Source organism: Ambystoma mexicanum, chromosome 5q (genome assembly GCF_040938575.1).
Source record: "Ambystoma mexicanum isolate Mex_15411 chromosome 5q, UKY_AmexF1_1, whole genome shotgun sequence".
In the NCBI taxonomy this organism is placed as follows: Eukaryota; Metazoa; Chordata; class Amphibia; order Caudata; family Ambystomatidae; genus Ambystoma; species Ambystoma mexicanum.
In genome coordinates this window covers 1,216,357,027-1,216,369,130 of record NC_090933.1, presented here as the reverse complement: position 1 = coordinate 1,216,369,130, position 12,104 = coordinate 1,216,357,027, and the positions used below count along the sequence as shown (strand labels likewise).

General features: G+C 48.7%; 1 protein-coding gene across 2 annotated transcripts in view; it reads left to right on the top strand.

Annotated features, from left to right (window-relative positions):
- Positions 1–12,104, top strand: part of TSNARE1 (t-SNARE domain containing 1) — a 1,594,453-nt gene that overhangs the window by 468,209 nt on the left and 1,114,140 nt on the right. The gene's annotated exons all lie outside the window — the stretch shown is intronic.

Sequence of the window (12,104 nt, the reverse complement as noted above, 5' to 3'; positions counted from 1 at the left end):
AGGTACTTTATCTTGGCACCCTCACCAGGCCCTGTCTACGCCTTTCCTGATATCTTTGGCAGACTTTGCCACAAAAGTAACCATCTTTGGGTCTAAATCTGGGGTTTCCGATAACTTGTCTGGGAGATCAGGGCGGGGGCATTCCGATCTCATGCGAGACCTTACTTCTCTGTCGAGCGGTTTGCGTATATGCTGCGCCATGTACAGCGCTACCTTTGGGGAAGGAACCCACTCCTTAGATTTCGGATGCCTAATAGTATCCGGGTCGAACATATCGTTTGTGTCTTCCTCTTGATCAAGAATTACTTCATCTGCTGCTGTGTGCCCAGAGGGTTCATCATCCTCTTCTGCTTCGTCATCGGGCGAGTAGCCCTGGTGTATGTCCCCGAGAATATTCACCCCTGGGGTAGGGGGTTTGGGTTGTCAATCTGTTGATTTTGCCAGGAAGGCCTTCTTCAATCTTGCGACGGGATCGTCTGCCTTGTGGGGGTCTTGGTCTACCCTCCTTTCTTTGCTCGGGGGGGGGGGGGTCAAAGAGTCAGAGCTCTTCCGAGCCTTACACCCCTGTTCAACCCCTCTATGGGGGTGTCCAGTCGACGTGCCTTCGCCAGGGCTAAGCGCCCTCTTTTTATTAGGAGATTTTTGATCTTTTTGTAAAATCCATGCCTCCAGCATGTCTAATCTCTGGGCAATTGGTTGTACCCCTCGGAAACTGCTACAGATAGGGATTCCCCTAGTACTTTCTTAATACTGAGTGACAGTTCTGTTTCCTGATGAGAGGGTTCTTCCTCCCACTCTTCCTCAGAATAATCAGGAGATGTGGAGTGCTCTCCATCTTGATAATGGGCCATAACTTCCTTGAGTTAGCAAAGCTAACGTGCCTTACAGTCGACTGAATGAGGCCCACTAAATGAGGCAATTCAATGTGAAGGCCTTCTGGAGACACGTGCTGCTGTAAAAAACAATTTTTTTTTTTTAATTGCCTCTCAATGCAGACGCGCTCCGTATCAGGAATCCAGTCTAATTTCCCTTTTTTATTACTTTTTTTTTCAGTAGAAAAGGAGATAGGGCATAGATAACACGCAGCACTCCCTTCGCGTACGCGATGAAAGGAGAATGCCGGAAGGGCTTGGGGAGCGACGGGAAGGCTTACAACTTCCCGCTCCTTCAGGGTCCTAACGCACGCCTGCCGTGTGATGCCTTGAGGAGCGGGCCGGATGCCTAACCCGGGCGAGAGCGCCTGCGGCTCCGCCTCCTCAGCTCTCGAACTAACTGGAGCGCGGATGACAAACGCGGGTCAGCTGAACCGCTTAAGAATGAAGGTAATAATGCTGAAGTTTACTTAAGTATAAATCTCTACATTTTTTTTCTTTTTTTTTTTATAAATATGCGCTGGGCTCACATTATATATTGATAACTTTCTTATTCGTGAAAGGAAAATACCCTAAAAATATGTTCATACTGAGAGAAAATAAATCACTTATCTCCGTATGCTGGCAGCAAAAAGAAAGAGGAAAGGACGGAGTGTGGAGAGTCCTTATAGGGGTGTCAGACTGCGGATTGGTGGAGGAAGGACTACTGAGCACCAGGAGGCTCATGGGACTTGTAGGAGACCAGAAAAGAGTCTCTCCAAGACTCTAAACTTTAAAACTAAAGATTTATTTTTTCCATGGAAGCAAAGAAACATTTATTTTGTAAAAGTTTATTAAAAGTTGAATTGCTATGTTGGTGGCAAATTAAAGAGATAAGCATAATGCTTGCCTCCGTCTTGTCATAGAATCTTTGCATAAAAAGTATACACTGTAATTGCCAGCTGTCACAAAATCCCTCGATGTCGTTGCTTCTCCCTAGCATGGGTACCTTTCACATGGGACCCTGCCCTTGGGGGTGGTGCTCAGTGGGAGGATCCCAGGGGTGGGGACCACTCATTGGGAGAAGTGAGGACAGTCCAGGGAGAATGCAGTATCCACACCATCATGCGGCCAGACCTTTATCACCCAAACCAGGGGTCAAGTCCTAAAAATAAAAGTGGGGAGACTCCTCAACAAACGCAATGGGATGCAATGGCACCAGAAATTAGCATATCAAGGTGAACTATGCACATTTCATTAATTTGGCTTTGCTTGCATAAACACTGAAATTGTACAGAACTAATGGCATTTGCCCTTCATAAAATGAACACGCACAAAACCAAGAGAGGATATTATCTTCTAATAGTGGTTTTTGAAAACGTTAAAAGGTGTGCATGTTTTAAACTCCAAGAACCAATACAAATGTTTTCCCTGGAACATGCAGTACCGAATGGGACATTTCACCTTTAATTGTTGTCTTTCATCAGGTTGTACAGTGCAGTGGTGAAGTGTCCGGCCAGCAAACCCGATGATTGAGGTCAGCTATAATTCATAAATTCAAGGAAGACCTTCAGTGTTTCTTATTTTAGCTGGGGGGGACCGAGTCCACCCTCTGAAAAAAGTAGGTGGACTCTGTCACGCCGCGTGTACCCTCGACTTTAGCCCTGACCCAAACATACAACTAGGGATCAGACACCCCCATCATCTCATCTCCTCTTTCTTCTGCTAATTGCCTTATACATGTGCATCAGGTATATAGTACTAAAACGAGGAAGAGTGAGTGAAGAGTGAATATGAATAACTCCAAAAGTACTGCCATGAGGAAGAGCAGGGTAATGAAGAGCCCTACGTGGATCTGATATGGGCATGCTAGCGCTTGGAAGCTAGAAAGACAATCCGGCATAAAAACTGAGGACGGACTCTGCTAGACGTCAGTCCAGCCCCGGAGCAGCTTCACACTGGGGAGCAGAGTAGCAAAGAGAGGACGCGCTGCAGACCTGGACGCCTGGAACGAGAAGGCGTGGACCGAGAACACTGGAAGAGCCATAACCTACCTCGTTGTTGGGAAAACTGGCATCCAGTGGCAGAATCCAAGCCAGCAGAGTGGTCCAGGCGAGACTGGGCACATGGTGAGAAACCAGCGTGGTGGAGCTGTCGAACACTGCAAGGAGACCACGAGAGCCATGGGAAGCCGCAGAAGCTTACTGGTGTTGCAAATGACTGGGATCCTCACAAACCAAGTGCAAAGGTACGACGAGTGGGACCAGAAAGGCACAGAGAGACCCCAGAGGCTGTGCTTGGGAGGAAGTCCAGAGGCATCTTCCTGGTCCCGTGGGACTGAAGAGAGAGACCAGTTGAGAACGGAGGGGGTGAAAGAGCGTCCCAAAGAGACCCACAGACAGACCTGGCAGAACAGTGAACTGGGCCTAATCAATAGACCTTAATCTGAGAGAAGGGTCAGGGACCGGAATGTTGAGAAACCAAGAGACGTATGCATACCAAAGGATGCCTGGCAGGTTAGTGAACCAGGCTTAAGAAATACGCCTTACAGAGATGAAAAAGGGGTCTGGGACCCACAAAATGACACCAGAAGTTCAGGCGAAGAGATCCTTTTGGCCCAAGTCATGGAAAAGTCTAAGTTAGGGAGCAATTCCTTTTTGAGGCGTCAGGGGCAGAATCTTTGATAAAGAAGACTATTGGAAAAGAGAGACTAAGAAAGGCTTGGCGAAGGGAGACACCTTCCCAATGTTGTTTTGGAACCTCAAACTTTGCTGAGAGGGTCTGGAGTGACCGAACTCGCCCAACCCCCCGCACCCGACCATGGGGAACAGCAAATTAAAAGCCTAATGACGGCTGGGGGAAAAAGAATATTCACCCACCATTTATGAGCTGCCTGAAACATCCCAAAGAAGGCAGCCATTCTTTTAGAAGCAGGACACATCTTAGTTATAGGTTTCTGTTGGAGTGTAAGGGACAGAAATAGGTTTGGGACATAGCACAGTGGACTATTTACTTTTGACCAACATTCTAACATCCTTAGTTGTGTATGCAGCAGGGAAACCCCTCTTAGTTATAGAGACAGGTAGTGTCTTTTTCCTTTCCTTCCCCCTTACACAACATAGTTGTTAAGTTGCCCAGTGTCCTAGCCTATACTTCCAAAGGCTGATACTCAAAAGGGGGAAAACAAAACTGCAAGTCCTAGAGTGCATTGGGGAAACAAGAACTGGTTCCAGGTGTTACACATGAGACAGATCAACTTGGCAGCTATGTTTAAGTGTAAATAAAAAAACGCTGGACTTCTGTTAGTACTTTACCCAAACATATTCTGGTGGCCATTTTGTCTGTAATTTATGGCTTTGCGACAGGTGGAAAAACCTTGTCCTCCCCTTGTTGGAATTTTATTTCTCCGCAAACAAAAAATCCATTGGACCCTAAATGTTTCCCTGGGGTGCTAATGGCAACACTGTAGAGTGACGCTATGGTAATTAAATTCAAATTATTTTTCACAACACGTTCAGAGTGTTGGAGCTGGAGGATTGGTTCGAACCCCCAACCTTTCAGGTACAAGTCACAACACTTACTGACTGTGCTACAGAGACTGGCTTGGAATTGGTTGTACAGCAATGCATGTAATATCACTAAGAGCAAACGCTTGTTGTGAATTAACATGCCAGGATTCACAGACAAAACTGCACAAATGAGATCATATACAGTTTATAAAAAGGAGAAGTGCTGGAAATATGATTGGGTGGTGGTTGTGGAAGCGTGTTGGGGGAGGGGTGTTAATTGGTGGGCTGCAATGCGGTAGTCCCTCTTTTATGTTGTTGGCCGTCCCGGTTTTTCGTTTTGGAAATCTGGTCACCCTACAACAATGCCTTCATTGGTGGCCTGTTCGGGGTGCTACCACCCTCTGCATATGCCATCTTAACATTTAAAACAATTCAACTGCTTTTCTTTGAGCTCCTTTTCTTTCACCTTATAAGCACAGCCACGTGCTATGGCTGTGATCATGTTTTCACTAAATCACAGTTATTAATTGATGACCTTTTTCTACATCGGCCCTCGTCTGACTCGTTAATGCCTTTGAAGACTGTCCGGTGTGAATGCCACGCACTGCATGCAGTTCTGCTTCTGCGTCACGGAAGCTGCATTAGCTTACTGCTGCACCCTCAGGCTATATTAACTGTATTTTTGCATCGATGTGTGCACGTTTACTACTAAATTCAATAAGCGCACTGTGTGCATGCTATGGCACGTGCCCAGCTGCCTTCCCTTTAGCACTCGTTTGGGCAGTTCAGTTTGAGTTGGGTGTACAGCACCAAGCAACTTTATACAGTTTATCTCCAGGCAACGCAGGAAGCTTGGTGTACTATCCAGTTAAAGCTTGCCCCAATAGGAAACTATGATGGTGAAGAGAACAGAGGCCAGTGTCGCGGGAGGCACAAGAATCCTACCACCATGTATGAAGTTTCAAGATTTTATTGATTATCATCAACGGGTGCTTAGAAAACCTTTTTGTTGGTGGCTATGCTAAGAGGCTCTCTATCGCCCCTCAACCATGCGTTCTCTGCACCCCAGGCCAGGCGCCCAAACTTCCCCAGAGGTTATAGTTATTCTTTGGTGACCCCTACTGTCTTGTCTCAAGTTCCTTTTAAGGGAAATCCTAAAGGCTATGCCATTTTCTAACACTCACCCAGCGGGACTTCCTAAGGTTTCCTGGTCTCATGGGTCAGTTCCTCAAGCTTCTGCCACTCTAGGTTCTCCTTCAGCCCCCGTCTCTCTCGCTCGTTCTAGATCTCTTTCCCTCCATGTCCTGATCTTCCTACACTCCCTCCTATCTCGTTCTTTCTCATCTCACCACACTCCACTAGATCTGCCATTCCTCTCCCTCCTGGACCCAATCTCGCCACACTCCCTACTCCCTAGTCTCCTTCTACCACTTTCCACCTACTCCCAGACACAGCATCATTCTCTAACCTTCTACTCGCTCTTCTACCCTACACTCCCTCACATCCACATAACTAAGCACTGCACCATCACAATTGGTACCACTCTATCTTTCCTACTCTAGCGTATGATGCCTTACCTGCACTTTCTCATACACCACCACTCTTCTCCACAGTCTGCTCTCCCCCACCTCTGCTCACGACCTCACCCGAACACCCTTCAACTTGGTCCGACCTGTCTGGGTTTTTATAGCCCAGCTGATCCTTCCGGCTCCTATTGGCTTTCCCTGTGAAGTGTTCTGTGAGCCTAATCACGTTCTAGATTTGCCCCCCTGGATTGAGACTGGGTCGGTGAATTTTGAAAAGGTTTATCAGTTCTTTGGCAGGATCAATACTGCCACTGATGCAAAAAGTTTGTTCTTGCTTTGTCTGTCTCGCTTTGTCTGCCTTCCTTCACCTGTAAGGTTTCCCGTCCCTGCTTGAGTGGGTTCTGGATTTTGGTGTGGGGTTGTGTCTTGTTCATCACAAGAGCTGGCTGTTCTGCGCAGCTCAGCTTGTGATAAACCGTTCATTTAGGTGGCTCCGCTCCGGCTTTTCATGGTTGGTGTGCTTCTGAAGCATAAACATACGAAGCCTGGCTGGGGTAGACTATGATGGGCACTGCGAAGAGGACAGTGGCATCAATGTGGTCCTGCATGTTAATGCATTCTGTGGGGTGAGGGGCTGGGGTCCCTCACAACTCCTTTGCACGGCCTTTGAGGTAGGCCACATATCCCAGGTTGAGCGGGGATCCTGCTCCCGTCTGACAGGGTCTGGACCCTACCTCACCAACACTACCAGATACAACATGATTAATCGGGAGGTTTCTTGATTGACAGCAGCATTCTGATGCTATAAGCGAAGGGATTCACCTTTCTCTTTTTTTAAAGCAGGTATGCTGCTGTAGCTCCTAGTAGATTCCACGCCTTCCCCAGATCACATTGAAACACTTTCCCACATGCTTTTGTAAAGATTTGGTCATTTCCCTCGGGTCCATCATCTGCCAGAATTCCTACCTGTGCCCCTGTCCTCCCACTTCTTGTTTACTTCACTCGCGTTCACTGAATACTGTTTGGGGGGGCTTTTGCCTACGGCAGCAGTGTGGTGCATAGTTTATAATTGAGATGTTTCCTGATGGAGTCCCACCTTGACCTGCATTAATCTTCACGCATATCCACTACCCGACAGAGCTGAAAGCAGGCTAAAGCATGTGGGTGACACATGAACACCTTTTAAAGATATGGCTTTGGCCAGCAAGTTCACATTTTAAATGACACAGCCTTTTGGTTGCAAAGACTGCTGTTCCCTTAGGGAATCTGTGCATCCCATCGGCGCATCCTTGCGGATTAATTCTACGGCAAGATCCTACATAAAACAGTGCTGGGGGGGAAAGGGGGTGTGGGGGGGGAATGGTGAGTAGCTGCAGATTTTCACAGGACAGGTTTTTTTCCCTCTGCAGAATAGAACATGGAAAGGATGCCAGTAATAAAGCTCACACCTAAATTATTACTTGGAGGCAGTAAGTTGTCTTTGCCAGTCATAGGGAGCCGATTAGGAGTTGTGGCCCATTACAAATGAAAAGGTTGAAAGGACCTGATGCGGTGTCTCGCCCACTGCATCCACACTGACAGTTTTTTTTGTTCGTTTTTGCGGTGGGTGTTATGAAGTGTAAAATGAAGAGAGTAATGAAAAGAAAACATCAAACGCTGTGTGGCAGTAATGACCGGGGAGAGGGAAAACCATGCGAGAAAGTACATTGGGCAAACATGGCCTTCCCAAAAGTAGGAACAGATTGTAATCCCTTAGCGCGCCCTCTTCACATCCTGCTGTTGGTCTCCTCTATGCAGAGACTTCCATATTGTGTCTCAGTTTGAAGTCTTCTGTTAGTTTTTTCCTCCTCCAGCAAGCTCCTGGTATAATAGTCACATAACATCTGACTCGGAGTAGCCTTCGGCCATGCTTCGGGGTCCAGCAGCAGGATAATGCTAATCTCTGCCACCTCCACTTTTGCTTTATACCTTGTTTTTGCTCTCCTTTGCTGGAGGTATTCTGAGTGAAGGATATTTGCAGGCACGTGTTTGAATCGCTACAGAATCCGAGAATGAATACCTCTGGGCTGCTGCACCTTTTGCTCGGGCTACATTTGAGACCATCAGGCCTGTTTTTGGCCCAGGCGAAGCAAGCGTCTAACCAGGGTGCAATTTCCCCGAGGGCCGCAATTACCTGCCCTGGTGCGTGCTCGAATTTCCCTTGGGCGCCCCCGCTGAATAGCGGCAGCAGGTGCTGGCTCTGCCACTTACGTTACGTAATACTAACTGCCTTTATTCATTCTCACCCATTTCTGTCCCCAGAGGACACCACTCGGACAAAGCCCTGAAAATGGCGTGTGTCGAGCACAATGGCGGAAATAGTTTAAGTAAATCGAAAGGACACGAAAGTGCAGGCCTGATATTGCCCCAGCGGGATTATGGGTTAAGCACAGTGTCTGAAGTGGCACTACAAAATGAGCCAGGGCTCATCAAGGGGGCGTGGCCTAACGGTGGGGGTCACCTGCTGGCTCATTAGGTCCCGCCCCTTGACGAGCCAGCTCAATGTGCTACTGGCACCCCTGCAGTTAGCCTTTTGTAGAGATCAGCACTGATCTCTGCCTTAATTTTCTAAAGGCTTGCCTGGCAGGGGACAACACATCGCCTATTCAGCCTTAATGGTGGCACTGGCCCTCGCCAGCTGAGTAGGGGCAGCGTCACCATTAAGGCTGAAGGGGTGAGGCCGCAGAGGCCGTTTTCCTGAAGATTGAAACGCCCACAAATGCGCGGGAGCTTCAGGATTTAGAAAACAAGGCCTCTGCTTCCACCAGCCTCACGTTTTCTCCATAATGGTGGCGCCGGCCCACGGGCATCTCTTGCTTAAAGGGATGCCTCGCAGGTGCGGCGCCACCATTATGGAATTTTTTCTGAAGCCTGAAGCTTTCGCGCACTCGCGAGAGATTCAGGCTTTAGAAAAAAAACTTTTTCGTGTAGTGGCCGGGGCTGCCAGGGCAGATTAGTGGGCCCCAGCAGGGCCCCGCCACAAAACGAGATTTCGGAGCCTGCCGGGCCCAGCCCTGCCAGGACCTGGCCCACTTAAAGCACTGGTTAAGCAGCATTGATGCCATTGGACAGGGCTCAGCCAGTCCCTGGGGTTCCGACCCACTGATTACTTGCTCAGCCCAAAAGCACACAGTACACGCGTTCACCTGATGCTTTATTCGTATTTTTGAAGGTTCACCATTAACTCCTGCCATTTTTCTGGGAGGTAAAGTCTAAATAAATTTGACAAGCACTCTTATTGGAGCACTGCAGCATTCTGAAAACACGTCCCGAATCATTGTGCACTGTTCTTAAAATTTAAATTCATACATCCTAGGGAATCGTATTTCGCCCTTCCTTTGCTTGCAAAGAATGGCATTGGAATGATGTGCTTCATTGGGCTTTGAATGGAGAGCACCTCAGGCCCTCTTTGTTTGGGATTTCACTCCTGCTGTAAACGGACAGCACGATTTCTTAAATATATATATTTTTTGTTGCTAAAGGCAAGTAGCACGTTCAAGGTTCTCGCTCTCTAAGCTGACCATCTGCCATTCAATTAAGGTTTCAAGGCAGCTGATGGAGGAGCAAGGAGTCAGTGCCCCCGAGACAAAAGGTCCTGCTGCCTCCACAAGCCGTGAAAGTTCAAATGTTTAATGCTGCACCCTTTCCAGTCAACAGGGTAGAGGCTGGATAAATAGTTGCTCACTTGTTGGTAGATATGGCTGAGTAATATAAGCTGCGCTTTCTGGGGATTACACAATTACTGGAACCCTCCCCGCCCCCTACAAATGATCACTTTAAAAAAAAATGACGACCCCCCCCACCTCTAGACCTCATATATATGTGGGGGGATGGGCATAGTGTTTAATACACGTAGGGCGGGTGCTGGGGATCTGGACAGAGATAGCAGGTAAAAGGTTATCATAATATCCAAACTTTAGGATTATTGAATGCTTAGGTGCTCCACATTGTCCATAGGTGAGGCCAAGTTCACGGGAAAGGTAAATAGACAGCGCTGTCTCTCTTCCTGATCGTGGGTTAGCTTGCGTTTCTCAGCTTAAGCCGACACGGGGCTCAATGAATGCCCATGAGTCAATTCTGTTGAGGAGTTTCTCTTTCGTCCTGGCTCTCCCTCCTTCCCAACTGGTTGGGGAACACTTGAATCTGCAGGCTGCCTGGAAAAGTTGGCTGCAAGAGATAGCTATCATTTTAAGAACTTTTGAAAGGGTAGGGCCTACGTTATGTGTGCATCCCTATGCATCCACACCTTAACCCTACGTCACCAACGTACCACACCCAGTTCCTGTTTTTCCGCCTACTGGACGGGTCGGAATTCGGCTGTGCTGCGACTCGCTCCTTTTCGGGACGTTACTTTTTGCTCTCCGTCCATTTTTTCTTAGCGATTGGTTCTTAACTTTTATTTTTTCAATTTGTGGTGCCTCCCTCTACGTATGCCGTATGTGATACGATTCAAGCTGTGCATCCGTTGCCGGAAGCATTTATCTGTGGCCAATCCCCATTATGCCTGCGTGCGCTGTTTGGGTATACATACAAGATATAGACCCAAAACGAAGTCGGGGCCTTCCCCTTCCTCAAATTTTGCACAAGAACAAAAGAAGTCTATTTGACTTCCTTCCGGGCATGTACATACCTTTCGCTCCTACTATCATCAAGGAGCATACATCCCCGGTAGCAGGAATGCTGTCCAACTTCCTTCCCCTTTGGAAAACTATTACTCAAGAGGAATGGGTCCTGAATATTATTCAGCATGGTTACCGCCGTTCCCTTCCGGATATTCCACCAATGGATCTTGTATCTTGTTAATTGATCCAATGAGGTTGATCTGTGTTTATTTAATTGAAATGGACGGAAACTTCTCTTCGAGCGGATTGTGTCCTCTGACAGTAATCACCACAGCTGTGCTGCTTTGGAAAATGTTCGGCTCCTGCGTCAGTGACGTCAATACGCTGTCCTCGATGGCCTCTGTCGAGCCGTCGTCACCGGATGTTATAAGTAGGACACACGACGCCCGTAGCCTCAGTTCCGTTTTTTCCGCGAACATGTTCGCTTCAGAGATCTCGGCACGCCTCAGTTCTACTGAATCCTGTTCTTTCGGTTCTTCGAACCTGTTTGTTTGTGTATTAACATGATGTCTTTGGCTTCTTCCACCCCGCAGTCGGGTTTTAAGAAGTGTCAGGTTTGCGTGTCCAAGATGTTGTTGACGGACACGCACAACGCTTGCCTCTGGTGACTCGGGGAGGACCAAGATACGAATGACTGTCGACTGCCAGTCGCTTACATCAAAGGCCTTGCGGGAGCATAAGAAGAAGCTGTCGGTGGGTAAGGTGGCCAAGCCCTGGAAAACGCGATCCACTGGACTTTCGACGGACGATTCGAGGGGCGACTCTCCGCATCGTCGTCGGGAATCCAGGGGGTCTCGGTCCAGGAGTCAGTCTCGCCATTCCTCTGCTTCTTCAAGGCACTCACGGAAGCGCCGTCACAGGTCGCCTTCCCCGTCCTCATCCGAGGACTCCGCCCGTCGGCAGGTTGCTTTTCCCAACAAGCATTCCACTCCTGAAGAATGGGATTCGTTCCGGCAGGAGATGATGGCGATGTTTCCGTCGCAGGCCTCTGTTCCGTCCGTGCCGTTGAAAGGCACCGGCCGTGAGCGTGCTAGAGACGCCACTTATGCGCCTTTGGGCTCAAGCGGATGTCGCGACCCCCGGGCGCTTTCGAGGTCCCGGTAGGACAAGGCTGGTTGCTCTAGGCATGCCTGTTCCAGGTCCCGGTCCTCGACGCCCTCGAGACCGTTGGAGCCTGTGAAGTCTTCGCGGGAAATATTGACGCCTTTGGCGCCGAGGTCGTCGAGGGACTCTCTCAAGGCTCTGCCTCAGAGGAAGCTGTCAGCACCCAGGCTGTTGAAGGACAAGCTTGGGGCGCCGCCCTCGAGGATTGTGTCAAAGTTGTCGGCGCCACGTTCGACGTCGACACCTATTCCGTCGACTCCTTCGATGCCTTTCGAGGCTGCTTTGTCAGAGATAGCCCGTGGCACGGTGGAACCCCCCAAAAAGGCTCTGGCCAAGGCAAAAAATGTCTTTGTCCCTTTTTCTGTGCCCTCCTTCTGACCTCTGGATTATATTTCTGAAGGGGATGAGGGGTCTGAGGAAGGTATGGTGCCTGAGGAGGTGCCTGATGAGATT